At 42.6% G+C, this 18,682-nt stretch overlaps 1 long non-coding RNA gene across 3 annotated transcripts in view; it reads left to right on the top strand.

Annotated features, from left to right (window-relative positions):
* LOC140727754 (uncharacterized) overlaps positions 1-18,682 on the top strand; it is a 65,352-nt gene that overhangs the window by 39,168 nt on the left and 7,502 nt on the right. Inside the window, exon 1 of one of the 3 annotated variants that reach the window (XR_012098921.1) lies at positions 4,758-5,028. The exons of 1 other annotated variant lie outside the window; for it this stretch is intronic. This is a non-coding gene — a long non-coding RNA (uncharacterized lncRNA). Of the gene's footprint in view, positions 1-4,757; positions 5,029-8,864; positions 9,079-18,682 lie in introns of those variants that run through there. One more of the 3 variants, XR_012098920.1, reaches the window with a different exon arrangement.

Here is an 18,682-nt window from a genome sequence, read left to right on the forward strand (position 1 = left end):
AAGGTTGGTGCAGTTCCCATACCAGGCGGTGATAGAGCCAGACAGAATGCTCTCAGTGGTGTCCCTGTAGAAGGTTCTGAGGATTTTGGGGTTCATGCCAAATTTTTTCAGTCACCTGAGGTGTAAGAGACACTGTTGTGTCTTTTTGTCATAAAGCCACTGTGTACAGTCCAGGTGAGATCTTCAGTGATGTGTATACCAAGGAACTGGAAACTACTCACCCTCTCAAAAGCAATCTCATTGATGTTGATTGGGGAGAGCCTGTCTCCGTTCCTCCTGTAATCCACAATCATCTCTTTTGTTTTTTGGACATTGAGGGAGGGGTTGTTATCCTGGTACCACTGTGTCGCAGTGTCAACCTCTCCTCAGTAGGCTGTCTCATCACCACTAGAAATGAGGCTGATCAAAGTAATGTCTTCTGCAAATTTGATCAGCAGATTGGAGCTGTGTGTGGCAGCACAGTTGTGGGTGTAAAGGGAGTAGAGGAGGGGACTCGGGACACAACCCTGGGGGGCACCTCTGTTTAGGGTCAGAGGGGCAGAGAAGAGGGAGCCCAAACTTTCCACCTGTCGGTGACCTGATAGGAAGTCTGGGATCCAGCTGCACAAGATGGGGGTATTGGCCAAGGTCTCTGAGCTTCCTGTCATGTCTGGAGGGAATTATGGTGTTGAATGCTGAACTGTAGTCCAGGAACAGCATTCTTCCATATGCATCCCTCTTCTCCAGGTGTGAGGATGGTGTGTAGTGATATGGCCTTGGCATCATCAATTGACTGGTTTCATCGCTAGGCAAATTGTAGGGGTCCAGTGTGGGTGGTAGCATGCTGCAGATGTAGTCTTTATCCAGCCTCTCAAAGCATTTGCTATTATTGGGGTTGTGTGCCCCCAATTGTTCAGGCATGCTACTTTGGTTTTCCAGTTATGCATCTGCTTGTCTTTCTGCAATACATCATATATTCAAAATCCATCGGCATAATGTTGCATGAACACTATTAGCAAAACAGTCTGGTACAATGCAGGTACCATTTTGTTACAGACAAAAATGCCATTTCATTACTTACAGTAAAATATATTTCCACATACTTGATTTCTTAATATCTAATAACAAATCAAATACCACATAGAATTGCAGTGTCTGTAATTGTTAAGTGATGTGTACCTATGTTAAAATTTTATTTTAACAGCTGTTGATTAGAAGGAATGTCGTGCCATATCTAGCGAAGCAATCATGGAAGCAGTTCTGTAAAAGTATCAGTTGTAGTCCAGGATGTGATATAAAATCTAAAGTCAAGTTTATTACAAATTTGCACAAGTACATGTATGCACAGGTCCATTGAAAATCTTATTTGCAGTTTTTACAAGAAAAACATAAACATTTATTATGCACAATTTTTTCAGCAAAAAAAAGCGAAGTCCATTTTAGTGCAAAGTGATCAAGGTGATCGTGGAGTTGCTAAACCATAGCGATTAGGGTTGTACCAGTTGCTTAGAACAATTTATTGTTTGAAGAAAAGTAGCTGCTTTCAAACTTGGTGTTGTTGGTCTTCAAGCTTCTATACCTCTTGGCTGACGGTGGCTGTGAGATGATAGCATGGCCAGGATGAGAGGAATCGTTGATGATATATGTTGTCTTCTTGAGGGTGTTCCCTCTGTAGATTCTGTCGATGACGGAGAGGGATATATTGGGCCCAATCCACTACTCTCTGCGTTATTGCACATTTGAATTGCCGTTTCAGACCTTGGTGCAACCAGTCAGGATACTTTTGACTGAAGAAATAATCCAATGGAATTGCTAGTGTCTGGAGTGGATGCTTCAAGGTGTTAAGTTTTCATCATGAGTGACAAGTCGGGTAATTGATTGGACCAAGAAGCTGGTCGTTAGGTTTTCAGGGTCGGGGGAATATGAGTTCAACAAAACTGCCACATCAGAGCATCACCAAGAGTTTATCATGAAACACACACCTCCACCTGTTGCCTTGTCCGAATCGATACAGAAAATTGAGAAGCTTTACTGATGTAACTGCTGGGAGACAGCCAAGTTTCACTCAGACATAGAATACTCAACACAATCCCTCATATCCCTCTGATACAGGTCCTCAATTTCGTTCTCCAAGAAGGTAGCTTTGTAATAGTTTTTTCTCAGAAATCACATGGGAATCATGTTAAATGGTGAGTTCCTTGTTAGTGCAATTATTTTACAGCTCATAAATCTAATGTCACTGAGTAACCATGCATTTACTAGTTGTCTTAATGGATTTATGCGTGTGAAATTCCATAGAATGGAAACCTCCAGTATTAGACCAAAAACTATAGCCTTTAGGTGGCTATCCAAATATGTTATTACTGTGATGAGTTTCTGCTTTCAAAACTCTAAGGCAGTGAGTTCCAACCCCATCACTTTATTGTCAAATCAAATCCTCCACTCTCTTCTCGTTACTGTTTTACTAAACCCCTGTCTTCTAATAATCTCCCTTCTCTATCAAGGGGTAAAAAGCTCCTTCTTACTTCTTTACCATCCTGCACTACTTTTTAAATTTATCGCATGACTTATTTGATTTATTTTTTAATATTTACTCCTTATTGTGACCTATAGTTTCTATTACTATGTACTGCTGCCAGAAACAACAAATTTCACAACATAAACCAATGAGATTAAACCCGATTTTGATTCTGATAATAATCTACTGCCCCCTGTCTCTTTCATTGAGGTCACAGCAAATCTGTGCTGTCAGTCCATTTACTTAATCTTGTTTCTGATAATTCATTGCCTCTTATTACTAAACAGTTCATTCTTAGACTTAAAGTAATCAATCTACCACCATTTGTCATTTCTAGAAAAAGGAGCCAGCTTCTACATGGAGAAATCTTTCTAATTTCAGCCCTAACAGGCATGGCATAAGAAGACTTCCCAGCCAATGGAAATAAATAATGTAATCACCCATATAAGTTTCCTAACAGGGCCAAAGGAAAAAGGAACTGCACAAATGAATAAGAATTCAGTAAATTGAGAAACTTTCTTAAGAGTCTCTACGTTACAGACCTGAAGTAAGAGATTGGTGTATTGTCATATATTTGTTCATAAATTCTTCCTTTCTGCAAAGTTAGTTTACAATTCGAGGCCATTGAGCTCAGTACAATTTTGTTGATTCATGTTGGCACACTCTAGCCATCGCCTTTCTCTCTGGTACCGTTTGCCAGACGGAAGCAGCTGAAACAGTTTATGGTTGGGGTGACTGGTGTTCCTGGTGATCCTCCAGGCCTTCTTTCCGCACCTGTTGCTGTAAATGTCCTCAGTGGAGGGAAGTTCTCATCCACAGATGTGCTGGGCTGTCCGTACCACCCACTGCAGTGTCCAGTTGATCAAGGTTGGTGCAGTTCCCGTACCAGGTAGTGATACAGCCAGTCAGGATTCTCTCAATGGTGCCCCTGTAGAAGGTCCTCAGGATTTCGGGGCTCATGCTGAACTTGTTCAGTTGCTTGAGGCGGAAGAGACGCTTTTATGTTTTATTTTGCCACACAGCCGGTGTGTAGAGTCCAGGTGAGATCCTCAGTGATGTGTATATCGAGGAACTTGAAACTACTCACCCTCTTAACTGCGGATCCATTGACGTTGATTGGGGAGAGCCTGCCTTCGTTCCTCCATAATCAGCTCTCTTGTCAGGGTGTCAACCTCTCCTCTGCAGGATGTCTCATCACCACCAGAAATAAGGCTGATCAATGTCTTGTCATCTGTGAATTTGATCAGCTGACTGGAGCTGTGTGTGTCCGCACAGTTGTGGGTGTAAAGGGAATAGAGGAGGGGACTCGGGACACAACCATGGGGGGCATCTGTGCTCAGGGTCAGACGGACAGAGGTTATGGAACCCAGCCCTACCATCTGTCAGCAATCCGATAGGAAGTTTAGGATCCAGCTACATAAGGTGGGGTGCAGGCCGAGGTCTCTGAGCTTCCTGTCAAGTCTGGAGGGAATTCCGGTGTTGAATGCTGAACTGTGGTCCAGGAACAGCATTCTCACATATGCATCCCTCTTCTCCAGGGGAGTGAGGACAGTGAGTAGCCCTGTGGCTTTTTCTGGTACTTGCAGTGTGTAACAATATTTTGAATGCCCTAACTGAGATGTGTTCTGGTTTTTACAATTTTGCTATAATAACTAAGACTGTCAGCATGTGCTTGCTGTAGTATTAACAAGGTATTTAGAAACCAATGATTAATCAAATGTCTTCTGAGATTTCGACAGCAGCATTTCATGTTGCATTTGATTTGAATGTTTGATGCAAGACACCACAGGGTGAATTGTATTTAAAATGTTGCTTTTCATTTAGATTTCACAGAGCATGAACCCATTGCACCTTTACATAAAAGATTAACAGAAGTTCTTTAATATTGAAATGCTTCTCCTGATGCATGGAATTTATTAATGCGTCATAAAACCTTCACACCTACAAGCCAAATTCGTAGAATATCTTGAGTTTTCATGATGGTCTTTAAAACTGGTCAGGAAACCGATGTTCCATAAAAGAACCAATAGTGAACGAGTTGGGCAGTATTTGACTCATGAACTGGTTAATATTTTACTGCCTGCTTGACGCTGGTGCAGAATGTAAATGAACAGCTGTATAAGTTTAATTAAAACATTCTCATAACTTTGGGTAATGTTTAACTGCCCTTTATTGCAACTTAGGATTCCATACCGGGTGATAAATACTTTAAGATTGTAAAGTCTTTTCAGTGTTTCTCCTTGTCCACCCTTCTGGTATATCTTGACTTAAAGGAGAATTCCAAATGCTTCAGTAACACCCCAGTATCTTGTATCTTACCTATTTTTCAAGCCAAGACTTGGACAGATTGGCAGGCAAGTTAATCGTTAAAAGCACTGTCAGACATACACTTATAAGTTTTAGTATGGAAATCTGTAGAGCAGATGGTCCCAACCATTTTTATGCCATGCACCCTTACCATTAACCAAAGGATTCCATGGATCCCATGTTGGGAACCCCTGTCGTGGAAGGATGAGGATTGAGAAGACCAGGTGATTATATTCTTGTTATCCTGAGCAATCTGATGTAGGTTAATATACCATAATTCAACAGAGATGAAACCTTCTATATATACAGTATACATACAGCAGGAATGTATTTAACTGGTGAATATATAGTACTACTTAAAGAACTAAATGTTATTAAAAGTGCCAGTTACAAAAACGGATACTTTCTGAGGCATTGTCTCGTGCTAACCGTGCTCTCACAGGACTTTAGTGGTTCTTTACATTTCGCCCAGCTGTCTGTGCTTTACCTAATCTAGACAGGTAGCAGAGACACGAACCCCCAGTGGTTCCTCCTTACCCTAAGAACAATGCATTACTTTATTTGCCCTTCCCCACCGCCCCAGCAGGATGTCACCCGGGATCTGCACAGACTGGGGCGATGATGGTGAAGGAGCTGGGAATCTGACTCTCAGGAGCTGGGTATGCAACTGGCAGGGGCAAATAAGCAAGGGGAAACAGAAGGTGAGAATGTGGAGGCAGACCACCCCCAGCTCCCTGTGATTGCAGGAAGGAGTCAGTTGCTCTCTGTGGCACACTTGTGGTCCGGACCATGTTTTTGCCCCAACCACCTTCTGTTTCACACAAAGAACCAGGATGAATGATATTAGCAGGGACACAATATATAGGATAAGTGGGGATAAGAGAATCCTGAGAGCCACCTTTGTGTGTGCTGCATTAAGTTGAGCATGTACCCTGGATATGCAAACACAAAGCATTGTTATGTGCCAAGAATCTACCCATAACCAATGGCATGAAGGATAGGCCTGGATTCAGTATTGTGAACCACGCCACATCTCCTGTCCTTATAGAAAAGTTCACACAGAAAATTGCTTATGCTCACACACCAATCAGACTGTGGTTTGCACTGGCAGAGCCAGGAGGCCCTGAAGAAGAAGAGAACTTTTGGATATTTCCCTAGCAGAGTTTAATGGTCGATTGCCAAACAGGCTCCAAGAATTTACTTGGCTGGTCAGGCGAAGAGCCCTTACTATCAGAACCTTCAGGCACAGGGAGAGTCAATTCCACTGCATGCTGCCCTCAAATGGCCACACTGTGAAAGGGACAGTTTTCTACCGGGCAGGATACTTGCTGAGGTCTGGTGAAGGATCCAGTGGCCTTCAGTAGCTGTGTAATACAGGACCCTGAGCCCTTTAGTTGTTGCCAGGGACACAAACTGAGACAAACATCAACCGTTGTTAAAGTTCACCACCTTAAGTGTCCTCAAAACTTGATGCTGCATATTCCATGATCCTGTGGTACAGAACACACTGAGGCAGGACTTGGCCATTGTAAAAGCTCTGGGGGAAGAACATGGCCCGTAGTCCTACTGTCACTGGACCCTGAGGGGGCTCGTTACCACTGACTGTATGTTTGGGATTGAAACATTGAAGGCCTTCTTAACATAATATAAACATGTCTAAATGATATGCTTCACACAGTGAACATATTAACAAACTATTACCTCATTTCATATTCTTGGAAAACACACAATCTTTTACTGTGTCCCTTCTATTCACTGGTTGCTCAAGGACTAAAATTAATTGATAATCCCTAATCAAGTACAAATTAAGTGGGCAGTGTTTCTCCCATCTGCCCATGCCATTCCAATTATACTTCACTGGGTACACCTGTAATGCAAATATCATTAATGGTCATCAATGCAAATATCTAATGAGCCAATCATGTGGCAACTCACTTATTAAAACATGTAGAGATGGTCAAGCGGTTTATTTGTTATTCAAGCCAAGCATCAGAGTTGGGGAAGAAACGTGATCTAAGTGAATTTGACCGGATGGGGTGGTTTGAGTATCTCAGAAACTGCTGATATCCTGGGAATTTCACGTACAACAGTGTCTAGTTTTATAGACAATGGTGAGAAAAACCAAAAAAAATCTACAGAGGACAGTTCTTGGGCGCAAACGCCTTTCTAAAGAGGGAGGTCAGAGGAGTTTGGTCATTCTGGTTCAAGCTGACAGGAGGGTGACAATAACCCAAATAACCACTCGTGTTGTAACTGGTGTGTCATAGAGTATCTCTGAACACACAACATGGCGAACCTTGAAGTGGATGGGCTAACAGCAGCAGAATACACTCAAAGGCCACTTTGTTAGGTCTGTATAAAGTGGCCACCGAGTGTATGTACTTTATTGTGCTTGATGATTATTGATTACTGCTGGCCCCAACCAAAACTGTTCAAACATTATGTATGTAGGTACCTAATGCAGTGGCTATGCAGTGAAACGAGCAGGAAGTTGGAACAGTATTGGGAGGTGCAAAGTTCACCATTTGCACAAGGCAGTCAAAAAAGGCCTGCTCGGTCTCAGGTTTTAAAGCTCCATTTTGATGATGGCAGTCAAAAGCAGAGAACTTAGCTACATTAACTAAAGAAGCAGTTTTGGCTCATTTTGCTGATGTACTTGTGAGCTCGAGTGTCAAGTTACGGTGCTGCTGCAATTTGAGTGCATAATCTAGAAAGAAGCCCAAATCATATTATGATATTGTATGACATTATACAAAGGGGAACAGGGTACTATACTGATCAATGTTTATTCCTTGGGGAATGTAATGAAAATTATTTACTTAGTCACTTATTACTGTTTGTGAAGTCTTTTGTTCCATATAAGTTTCCCTGAATTTCATTGACAATCAAAGACTTGTATACATGCTAGAGAAAGGTTTATTCTTTTATTTCAATCAAGTTGAAAATTCAAATTACAAGGAAGAAAAGAATTTACAATTTCAGGCCCAATTTGGAGCACCTCTGTAATTACTCTTCCCATCTAATATAACCAGAAATTGACTTAATAGTTGAATTGCTGTAGTTATTTATGTCCCCTGACCCTGGATAATTAGATAGATTCTGGGACATGGGTAAGGGCCAAATGTAAGTACAGTCCATTTGAAGATCATTCCTTTTCTAGCAACAAAGACCTATCCCACTGTGCTAAAGGTTTGCCCTTTCAAAGCTGAATTGAAATCCAGCGGTACAGTATACGAATTTGAAGTGTTAAGGCAATAGTGGTGCAGACAAATGTCTGAAATTAGAATTAAGATGGTCAGGTTAATAAATGCCGTTCCGTGACTTAAAAGTTTGCTTTATATCATCACTGTAAATTATTAAAACGATTTAGTTCTGAAGTAGTCAAATTTTACCTTGAATAAAATATTTTCAGCAGATCAATTATAAAAGAAAGCACAGTGTGCATTAAGGAACTTTTGTCCTCTATTGTAGAGCATGACTACCCAGCTCAAGCCTGATTCTACCCAGATACATGGGTTGAGTCTGGTATCGACATAAAAGGTCTTTGAGTTCAGACAGAATTATTATAAGTTAGTGCTCGATACTCTGGGGCAGGACAAAGCTGTCTTCTTGCAACTCCTAAGAGACTGTGCAGATGACATAGCAAGCAGTTCCCATTTTTAATGTATGATTTCACAGTAAAGCCTGGTGTGTAGATTGGATTCAGATTGGTCTTATTTGTGTCACGCTTGGTTGGATTTTATACCTGAGAAGACTCCACGTTCTTGCTCGTCATTTTTTCCCCATTAAGCAATGCAAATAATTGATTAAAATAAGGCCAGTTCTCAAAATGGCTAATCTCAAATCTAAATTGAACATTGTAACTATCATAAAAATCACTTAAAATAGAATTGGAGCATAGAAGCATAATTTATCATGTACCACAACTGCCTCAAAAGCATAAAGCCATAAAGTGTATGGGATGGTGCAGTGTACTTTGATTTGAGGCTCAGGTTATTGTTTAAATACTCCTGGCTACATCTCAAACAGCTGGTTAAATTAGGGTTGGCCTTGGGTTCAGTTTAATCTCTCAGTGTAGGAGTTTATGACTCTGTGATGAAAGCTCCACCATTCGCAATACTGGAATAATAATCAGGAATCTTAAAGTATAAAGTCTGTATATGGCCCGGAGTTGCTCGATGTCAACTGACGTTGGATTTTGGAGAACAAGACCACAGGGTTCAAGGAAGTTATCAAAACTTGATCAGTATATTACATTATTAAAGTACGATGTGGTGAGTAATCCCACAATCAGAATCAGGTTTAACATTATTGGCATACGTTGTGAAATCTGTTGTTTTGTGGCTGGAGTACATTTCAATACATTATAATTGAAAGATTATTTAAATTACAATAAGAAAAATATTTAAAATAATTAATTATGTAGTGCAAAAAGAGAGCAAGAAGAAAAAAAATACTGAGGCAGTGTACATGGGTTCATTGCCTTTTCAAAGATTTGAACTTTTCCTAGAGCATTGAGTGTGTGTCATCAGGCTCCTGTACCACATCCTTGATGATAGCATTGAGAAGGCACATTGTGTGTGATGGATGCTGCCTTTCTCAGCCATTGCATTTTTGAAGGTGTTCACGAGGCTGGCGCCCATGCTGGAGCTGGCTGAATTCACAACTTTCTGCAGCTTTTTCCAATCCTGTGCAGTGGCCTCTCCATATCAGACGGTGATGCAACCAGTTAGAATGCTTTCCAGGGTACATCTGTAGAAATCTGTGAGACTGTTTGGTGACATGCCAAGTCTCATCATCCTCCTAAAGAAATACAGCCTCTGCTGTGCCGCCTTTGAGATTGCATCAATATGTTGGGCCCAGGATCGACCTTCAAAGATTTTGATACCCAGGAACTTGAAAATGCTCATTCTTTCCACTACTGATTCCTTGATGAGGATTGATGTGTGTTCCTCGACTTCCCCTTCTTGACGTCCATAATCAATTTCTTGATCTTGAGTGCCAGTTGTTGTTGAAACACCACTCAATCAGCCATTCCACCTCACTCCTGTAGGCCTCCGCATCACCACCTGAAACAATAGTTGTGTCATCGGCAAATTTATATTTGCCATTTGTGTTGTGCCTAGCCACACAATGGTGGGTGTTGGGAGAGTAGAGCAGTGGGTTTTGCCAGTGTTGATTTTTAGTGAGGAAGAAATGTAATTTCCAATCCACACTGACTGTGCTCTCCCAATGAGGAAGTCAAGGGTCCAGTTGCAGAGGGAAGTACAGAGGCCCAGGTTTTACAGCTTGATGGTTTTAGAGCCTGAGGTATGATGGTGTTGAGCACTGAGCTGTAATCAATAAACAGCAGCTTGACATATATATTACTATTGTCCAGATGATCCAAACCAAATGGAGAGCCAGTTAGATTGTAGTTGCTGTTGACCTATTGAGGCAAAAGGCAAATTGTAGCAGGTCCAGATCCTTGCCTTAGGTAGGAGTTGATTCTAAACAAGACCAAGGCACTTCTTCACAGTCAATGTGAGTGCAACTGGGTGATAGTTATTGAGGCAGCCTACCCTGCCCTCCTTGTGCACTGATATAATAGTTGCCCTTTTGAAGCAGTGAGAGATTAAAGGTGTCGTTGAGCACTCCTGCCAGTTTGCTGGCACAGATTTTCAGTGCCTGACGCCTTGAGAGGGTTCACCCTCTTGAAAAGTGTTCTGCCATCAGCCTCTGGGTCACCGGATGCTGCAGGGATTCGCACAGCTGTAGTTTTATTCTCCCTTTCAAAGCGTGCATAAAGGGTGTTGAACTCATCTGGGGGTGAAGCATCGCTGCCGTTCCCAATGTTTGGTTTCACTTTGTAGGTTGTAATAGCCTGTAAACCTGCCAGAGCTGATGGGCATCGGATTCCATCTCTAACTTCAATCAGAATTCTTTTCTCGCTCTAGAAGTATGATTCTGTAGGTTGTAGCTGGCCTTCTTATGTAGTTCTGGATCACTGGTCTTGAATGCCACAGATCTTGCCCTCATTAGGCTATGACTCTCCTTGTTCATCCATGGCTTTTGGTCTTTACACATTGTGTCTGTATATTTTCTTGGTGGAGTTCTGTTTCTGTTTCTCATTGCAGCAACTGGCCAGATTGGCTCCCAACAGACTGTAATTAAGCTTTTGCGATTTGCCCAACATTGTAATAAGATGATAAGAAATAGGAGCAGAATTAGGCCATTCCATCATGGCTGATTTATTATCCCTCTCAACCCCATTCTTCTAACTTCTCTCCGTAACCTTTGACACATGAACTAATCAACAGCCTATCAACCTCAGCTTTAAATATACTCACCGACTTGGCTACAAAAGCCATCTGCAAAACTGAGTTCCATAGATTCCCCATCGTCTGGCTAAAGAAATTTCTCCTCATCTCTGTTCAAAATGGATGTCCTATTCTGACGGTATGCCCTCTGGTCCTAGACTTAGCCACTATAGGTAACATCCTCTCCACATCTACTCTGCTCTTCCTGAGGAGAGCTGCGGACAAAACCTGCTCCTTGGTCATCTCCGAGGCTGAGGTACGTAGAACATTCCAAAGTATCAACAGCCGCAAGGCAGGGGGCCCAGGGCAGGTCATCAAAGTGTGTGCAGAACGGCTGGCTGGTGTTTTTACGGACATTTTTAAACTCTCCGTCTTCCAGTGTGTAGTGCCCTCCTGTTTCAAATCATCCATCATTGTCCCTGTACCCAAGAAAACAAAGGTAGCATGCCTGAACGATTGACGCCCTGTTGCACTCACCTCAATTATAAGCAAACGTTTTGAGGTGCTGGTCAAGGACTACATCTGCAGCATGTTACCACCCACACTGCACCCCCTACAATTCACCTACCGACGAGACCAGTCTACCAATGATGCCATAGCAACACCGTCCTCACTCACCTGGAGAAGAGGGATGCTTACGTTAGAATGCTGTTCCTGGACCACAGTTCAGCATTCAACACTATAATTCCCTCCAGACTTGACAAGCAGTTCAGAGACCTCGGCCTGCACACCACCTTGTGCAGCTGGATCCTGGACTTCCTATCAGATAGCTCCCTCATCTCAGGCCCTCAACACAGATGCCCCCAGGGCTGTGTCCTGAGTCCCCTCCTCTCCTCCCTTTACATCCATGACTCTGCTGCCACACACAGCTATTTCTAGCAGTGACTAGACAATCTCTCCTCTGTAGACTAACACGCTGACACAGTGGTGCCAAGATAACAACCTCTCTCCCAATGTCCAAAAAACAAAAAAGCTGATTGTGGATTACAGGAGGAACGGGGACAGGCTCACTCCGATCAACATCAATGAGATTACAGTTGAGAGGGTGAGTAATTTCAAGTTCCTCGGAATACACATCATCAATGATATCACCTGGAATGTACACACCAGCTTTGCACAATAGTGTCTCTTCCACCTCAGGTGACTGAAGAAGTTCAGCATGAGCCCCCAGTTCCTCAAGACTTTCTACAGGGGCATCATTGAGCATCCTGACTGGCAATATCACCACCTGGTATGGGAACTGCACCAACCTTGATTGCTGGGCACTGTAGAGAGTGGTATGGACAGCCCAGCACATTTGTGGATGTGAGCTTCCCTCCATTGAGGACATTTATAGCAGCAGGTGCAGAAAGAAAGCCTGGAAGATCATCGGGGACACCGGTCGCCCCAACCATAAACTGTTTCAGGTGCTTCCATCTGGCAAACGGTATCGCAGCATTAAAGCCAGGGCCAACAGGCTATGGGACAGCTTTTTACTACAAGCCATTAGACTGATAAATTCACATGTCTGTACATTGCAATGGTGTAACAATGCAAAAATTTGTACTCCTTCACATTGTTGGGTAGATGTCAGAACTAAGTAAATTCAATAAATTCAATTCAGCTCTATCTAGGCCTTTCAATATTCGATAAGTTTCAATGAAATCTGCTGAACTCCAGTGAGTATTGGCCCAGAGCCATCAAACACTGCTCATATGTTAACCCTTAAATTCCCTGAATAATTCTTGTGAACCTTCTCTGAACACTTGACAATGCCAGCACATCATATGTTATGGCATTATGAAATCGAGAAACCTAACATCATGAATGGCTGTGACATTTCACTCTCAGTTGAACTCCATATTTCTCGTCCTCTTGAAATATATGCTAACATTGCATTTGCCTTCCTTACAACTGTTACGAACCCCGTAACTGGGTCACTTACCAGCAAAGATAGAGGTGTCCGTTGGAGTCTGATGATACTATTTTTAACAGTATTTATTAGTAAAAATACACAAAAATAATATCAATGCAAATATACAGATAATATACGTCGTCAATACTAAACCTAAAAGTGCGGGTATAATAATAATCAATAAGAAATAAGCTCTATCGTTGTCTAGGGGATAATGTATTGTCCGATGGAAATCTAAAGTTCATTTCAGTTCATACAGGCTGCGGCCGTTGTTTGTTTGTCGCTGTGTTGCAATTGTTGGAGAGAGAGAGAGAGAAATAGAAGAATAACTTGCCGACTTTCCTCGGTACGATCTTGATCCGTATCTGTCCTTTAGCTAGACCATTCCGTGGAGGACTCGCCACCCAGGCAAGGATGGACACACACACAAGCCCCCCACCGGTCTCGTACATTTCTCCTGGTGTGTCTGAGGGGTGTTCCCCAGACCCTACTTTTATCCTCACTCACGGGGTCTCAGATGTCAATCAGGTTGGGATGATGCAATCCCTCAACCAGACCACTCTGGTTGTCCCCTGAGGGGTTTCAATGAATAGTACAGTACTCAATACACAATTCCTTCTCCAAGAGACAATAGCAGTAATCAGTGGTTCCGTTCCGCTTTTGTTAGGAGACATTCCACCTTGTTGTGTATTCTGCGTTGTCTATAACAACTGCCTTGTTATATCCTGCGTCTCTGTCTCTCTCTCTCTCATTATTGACATGATGTGTATCTCTCTCATTTCCTGGGTATCAGACCCGAAATAATAGCGATTTTGTGATTCTCAAAAGGTGGGGGGGGTGGGCATTGGCGATTCTGGACCCTTCTGTCCATCAGACTTGCTCCTCATTCGTAACACAACTGACACAATCAGCAGGTTAACCTTTAGCGTATTTTGTACAAGGATTCCAAAGTCCCTCTCCCCCTCTGAACTTAGAATTTTTTCCTGTTTAGAAAATAGTCTACATCTTTATTCCTTCTACCAAAGTGCTTGACTATACACTTCCCCACACTATACTCCATCTGCCACTTCTTCGCCCATTCTGCCAATTAGTCCAAGTCCTTCTGCTGACTCCCATTTTCTCAACACAACATGCCCCTCCACCTATCTTTGTATCATCTTTAAATCTGGTGACAAAGCCATCAATTCTGTCATGCAAATTGTTGATATATAATGTGAAAAGAAGTGGTTGCAATACCAACCCCTGTGGAACACCACTAGTGGCCGGCAGCCAACCAGGAAAGGCTCTTACTATCTTTCCTTTCAGTTAGTCCTGACGAAGGGTCTTGGCCTGAAATGTCGACAATGCTTCTTCCTATAGATGCTGCCTGGCCTGCTGCGTTCCACCAGCATTTTGTGTGTGAAGGCTCCCTTTATTCCCACACTTTGCATCCTGCCAGTCAGCCAATTTGTTATCCATGCTAGTATCTGGTTCATTACATAACACCCAATCCAGAATTGCCTTTCCCCTAGTGGGGTCAATCACAAGTTACTCTAAAAAGCCATTTTATAGGCATTCTACGAATTGCCTCTCTTGGGATTCAGCACCAGCCTAATTTTCCCAATTTACTGTAAATGGTAATCCTCTATGACGATTGTAACATTGCCCTTTTGACATGTGTTTTCTATCTCTTGTTGTAATTTGCATCCCACATCCTGGCTACTATTCGGATCTCTGTATATAACTCCCATTAGAGACTTTTTACCCTTGCAGTCCTGATAAGACTAATCTTATTGACAAGTTATTCATGATTGCCCAGCTCTTACACTGATGTAACATCCAGAAGCTAAATATATGTGTTGTGAACGGTAATGATTGCTTTTGGCTGTAATTTATTTGAAGATTGTATCTTGTGACTAACTGCTTTTCAGATAACAGTGATTTCCAGAGAAGAAATCTGTGAGGAGCCTTTGATAAAAGTTTTGGACTCTTGTTGTCTTGGATACTGGTCGGCACACTTAAAATGATTGTTGGGATTACATTTGATGATACAAAGGTTGGGGGTGTTGTGGATAGTGTGGTGGGCTGTCAGAGGTTACAGCGGGACAGTGATAGGATGCAAAACTGGGCTGAGAAGTGTCAAATGGAGTTCAACCCAGATAAGTGCGAAGTGGTAGTGGATATTGTCTATATGGACTTTAGCAAGGCATTTGACAAGGTACCGAATGGGGGCTGGTTAAGAAGGTTCACTTGCTCGGTATGTAAAATAAGGTAGTAAATTGGATTAGACATTGGCTTTGTGGGAGAAGCCAGAGAGTGGTAGTAGGTGGTTGCCTTTGACTGGAGGCCTGTGACTAGTGGAGTGCTGCAGGGATTGGTGCTGGGTCCATTGTTGTTAGTCATCTATATCAATGATCTGGATGATAATGTAGTTAACTGGATCCAAGGCTACCGTGGATTGAGATCAGCTGGAAAAATGGGCTGAAAATGGCAGAAGTTAATTAGTGTAGACAAGTGTGAGGTGTTGCACTTCAGTAAGACCAACCAGGGTAGGTCTTACACAGTGAATGGTAGGGCACTGAGGAGTGTGGTAGAGCAAAGGCATCTGGGAATGCAGGTCCATAATTCATTGAGAATGGCATCCCAGGTAGATAGGGTCGTAAAGAAAGCTTTTGCTACAATGACCTTCATAAATCAATGTATTGAGTACAGGAGATGGGATGGTATGTTGAAGTTGTATCAGATGTTGGCGTGCCCTAATTTGGAGTACTGTATTGTGTGCAGTTCTGGTCACCTATCTACAGAAAAGGTGTACATAAGATTGAAGAGTACAGAGAAAATTTAAAAGGATGTTGCTGGGTCAGGAGGTCCTCAGTTACAAGGAAGGATTCAATAGGTTAGGACTGTATTTTCAGAATGTAGAATACCGAGAGGAGATTTGATAGAGGTCTACAAAACTGAAGGGTAGAGATAGGATAAATGGAAGCAGGCTTTTTCCACTGAGGTTGGGTGGGACTACAACCAGAGGTCATGGGTTAAGAGTGAAAGGTGAAAAGCTTAAGGAGAACATGAGGGAAAACTTCTTCATTCAGAGGGTCGAGAGAGTGTGGAACAAGCTGTCAACAAAAGTGGTACAAGCAGGCTCGATTTCAACATTTATGTGAGGTTTGGATAGGTACATGGCTGGTGGGGGTATGAAGGGCTATGGTCCTGCTGCAGGTCAAGTGTTTCGGCAGTTTAAATGGTTTCAGCATGGACTAGATGGGCTGAAGGGCCTGTTTCTGTGCTGTACTTTTCTATGACACTAAATATACTGTATATTGTGTAGTCTATAGGCAGTTTAACTTAATTTCCCCAGTTGTTTATATGAGTGGAAATTTTTCATGTCCTTTAAACCTCTGACATTGGCATACTTGTGAGAGGTTTGAAGGACATGGAAAGTTCATTCAAAGCATGTTTATGCAGTCTGATGTCAATAAATCTGATCTATGCTGAAGCAGGACAAGGCACAAGACTGTTTTCTCAGTCCAGTTAATCCCATAAAATCCGACTAACTATTCAGGACTGATGTGAAATCAGAGGAAACGGTGCTCTGAATCTAGTTGACCTTGGCAATTTATGTTCTTTTCCAATATACTACAGCACTTTTTCAAGGACATGCTGGCACATTGCTCCCGCTTTGTATCTCAAGCTCATAGTCTGAAACCACAAATGATTATTGACTCATTACTCCTCTGCACTATTTATTTATTTACTAGCTTGCAGTAATTTTTTGTCTTGCGCTGTACTGCTGCCACAACCCAGACATGTGCCAATGATAACAAACCTGATTCTGTCATCCCCAGCTCCAACAATAGATCTGTTTTTTTTTACTTTTATGCTGGAGCTCCCCCACTTTTCTCTTCATTCAGTCTGGCCCTTTCTCCCTGCTTCATTCAGTTCACCCTTGTGTCCTTCTCCTTTCCCCTGATCGACTTCCTTATGCCCTCACCCATATCATCCCGTGTCATCCTGGTCAGATTGAAGGAAGCATGTTAGACTTATGATTGGAGTAAGTGGTATCCAGGGGTGCAACTAATAGCCTCCCTTCTGATGGGCTGAATGTCCTTCCATGCATGATTTGATGCATTTTTCAACGTGACATCAAGGTGCTGGCCACAGCCAAAGTCAGGAGGGTCTTAGTCAGAGTAAACACAAGCAAAGCTGCGGGGCTAGACAACGTACCTGGCTGGGCATTGAGGGTCTGTGCGAAATAGCTAACAGACTTATAACAGACATCTTTAACATCTCTTTCAAACTACACCATCTCCCTGCAGGCTTCAAGGTAGCCACTGTCATTCCGGTGCCCAAGGCCTAAACAATTACTCCTCAGTGGCACTGACTTCAGTAATCAGGAAGTGCTTTGAGCAGCTGGTAATGGGTCACATGAAATGCCACTTTCCAGTTCGCCTGCCACACACCACTGATGATGCCGTAGCCTCAGTCCTCCACTCCATCCTGGAAAACAATGCCTCACACACCAAGATGTTGCTCATTAACTTTAGCTCAACGTTTAACACAATCATTCCTCAGAAGCTGGTGGGTAAACTGTTCCTTGTTGGAGCACAATACCCCTCTCAGTAACTGGATCTTAGACTTAATGAATGACCCCAGTCAATCCAAGTTGGCAGCAACGTCTCAAACTCCATTACACTGAGCACTGATGCACCCGAGGTCTGTGTGCACGGACCACTCTGCTGACTCACGAATGGGCTGCTAGATTCAGCTGGAATTGCATCATCAAGTTTACTCTGGTCAACAGTGGTTGGCCTCATCAGCACCAATGGTGAATCAGCATACAGAGAGGAAGTGGGCAGGCGTGTCAAGTGGTGCGAGCAACCTGAGTCTCGACATGGACAAGACAAAAGAGATGACTGTGGACTTCAGAAAGCTGCAGGTTGACCTCTCTCCATTGACTTTGCTATGGAGAGAGTGAAGAGCACAAGGTTCCTTGGTGTGTACATGACGGGCAGTGTAACCTGGGCCCACAACACTTCCTCAATAGGCAAGAAGGCACAGCAGCATGAAAAGATCCACACCCCTATTCTAACAACTTTCTTCAAAAGCACCATTGAGAGTGTTCCGTCTGACTGCATCATTGTATGAGAAAAGCATCAAAGTACAAAGGAAACATTCTTTTTCCAGTGGGTGTACTCATCAAATCTATAGAATAGTAACTGTAAACAGCATCGATGAAAGAGCAAGAGCATAAAGGACACCAAACTACGCAAATGCAAATATAAATCAATAGCAATAAATAATGAGAGCATGAAATAATAAGATAAGGAGTCCTTAAAGTGAGATCATTGGTTGTGGAAATATCTCAATAGATGAATGTAGTTATCCTCTTTTGTTTAAGAGCCTGATGGTTGAGGGGTAGTAACTGTTCTTTAACATGATGGTACAAATCCTGAGGCACTTGTACCTTCTACCTGATGGCAGCAACGAGAAAAGAGCATGGCCAGGATGGTGAGGATCTTTAATGATGGATGCTGCTTTCCTGTGACAGTGTTTCATATAGATGTGCTTAATGATTGGAAGGGTTTTACCGGTGATGAGCTGAATCTGCTACTTTTTTCCCACTCAAAGTTCCCATACCAGGCCCTAACTCAGCCAGTCAGTATACCTTCCACTATCTATCTATAGAAATTTATCAGTCTCCACAGA

This window comes from Hemitrygon akajei, chromosome 5, assembly GCF_048418815.1.
Source record: "Hemitrygon akajei chromosome 5, sHemAka1.3, whole genome shotgun sequence".
NCBI classification, from domain to species: Eukaryota; Metazoa; Chordata; class Chondrichthyes; order Myliobatiformes; family Dasyatidae; genus Hemitrygon; species Hemitrygon akajei.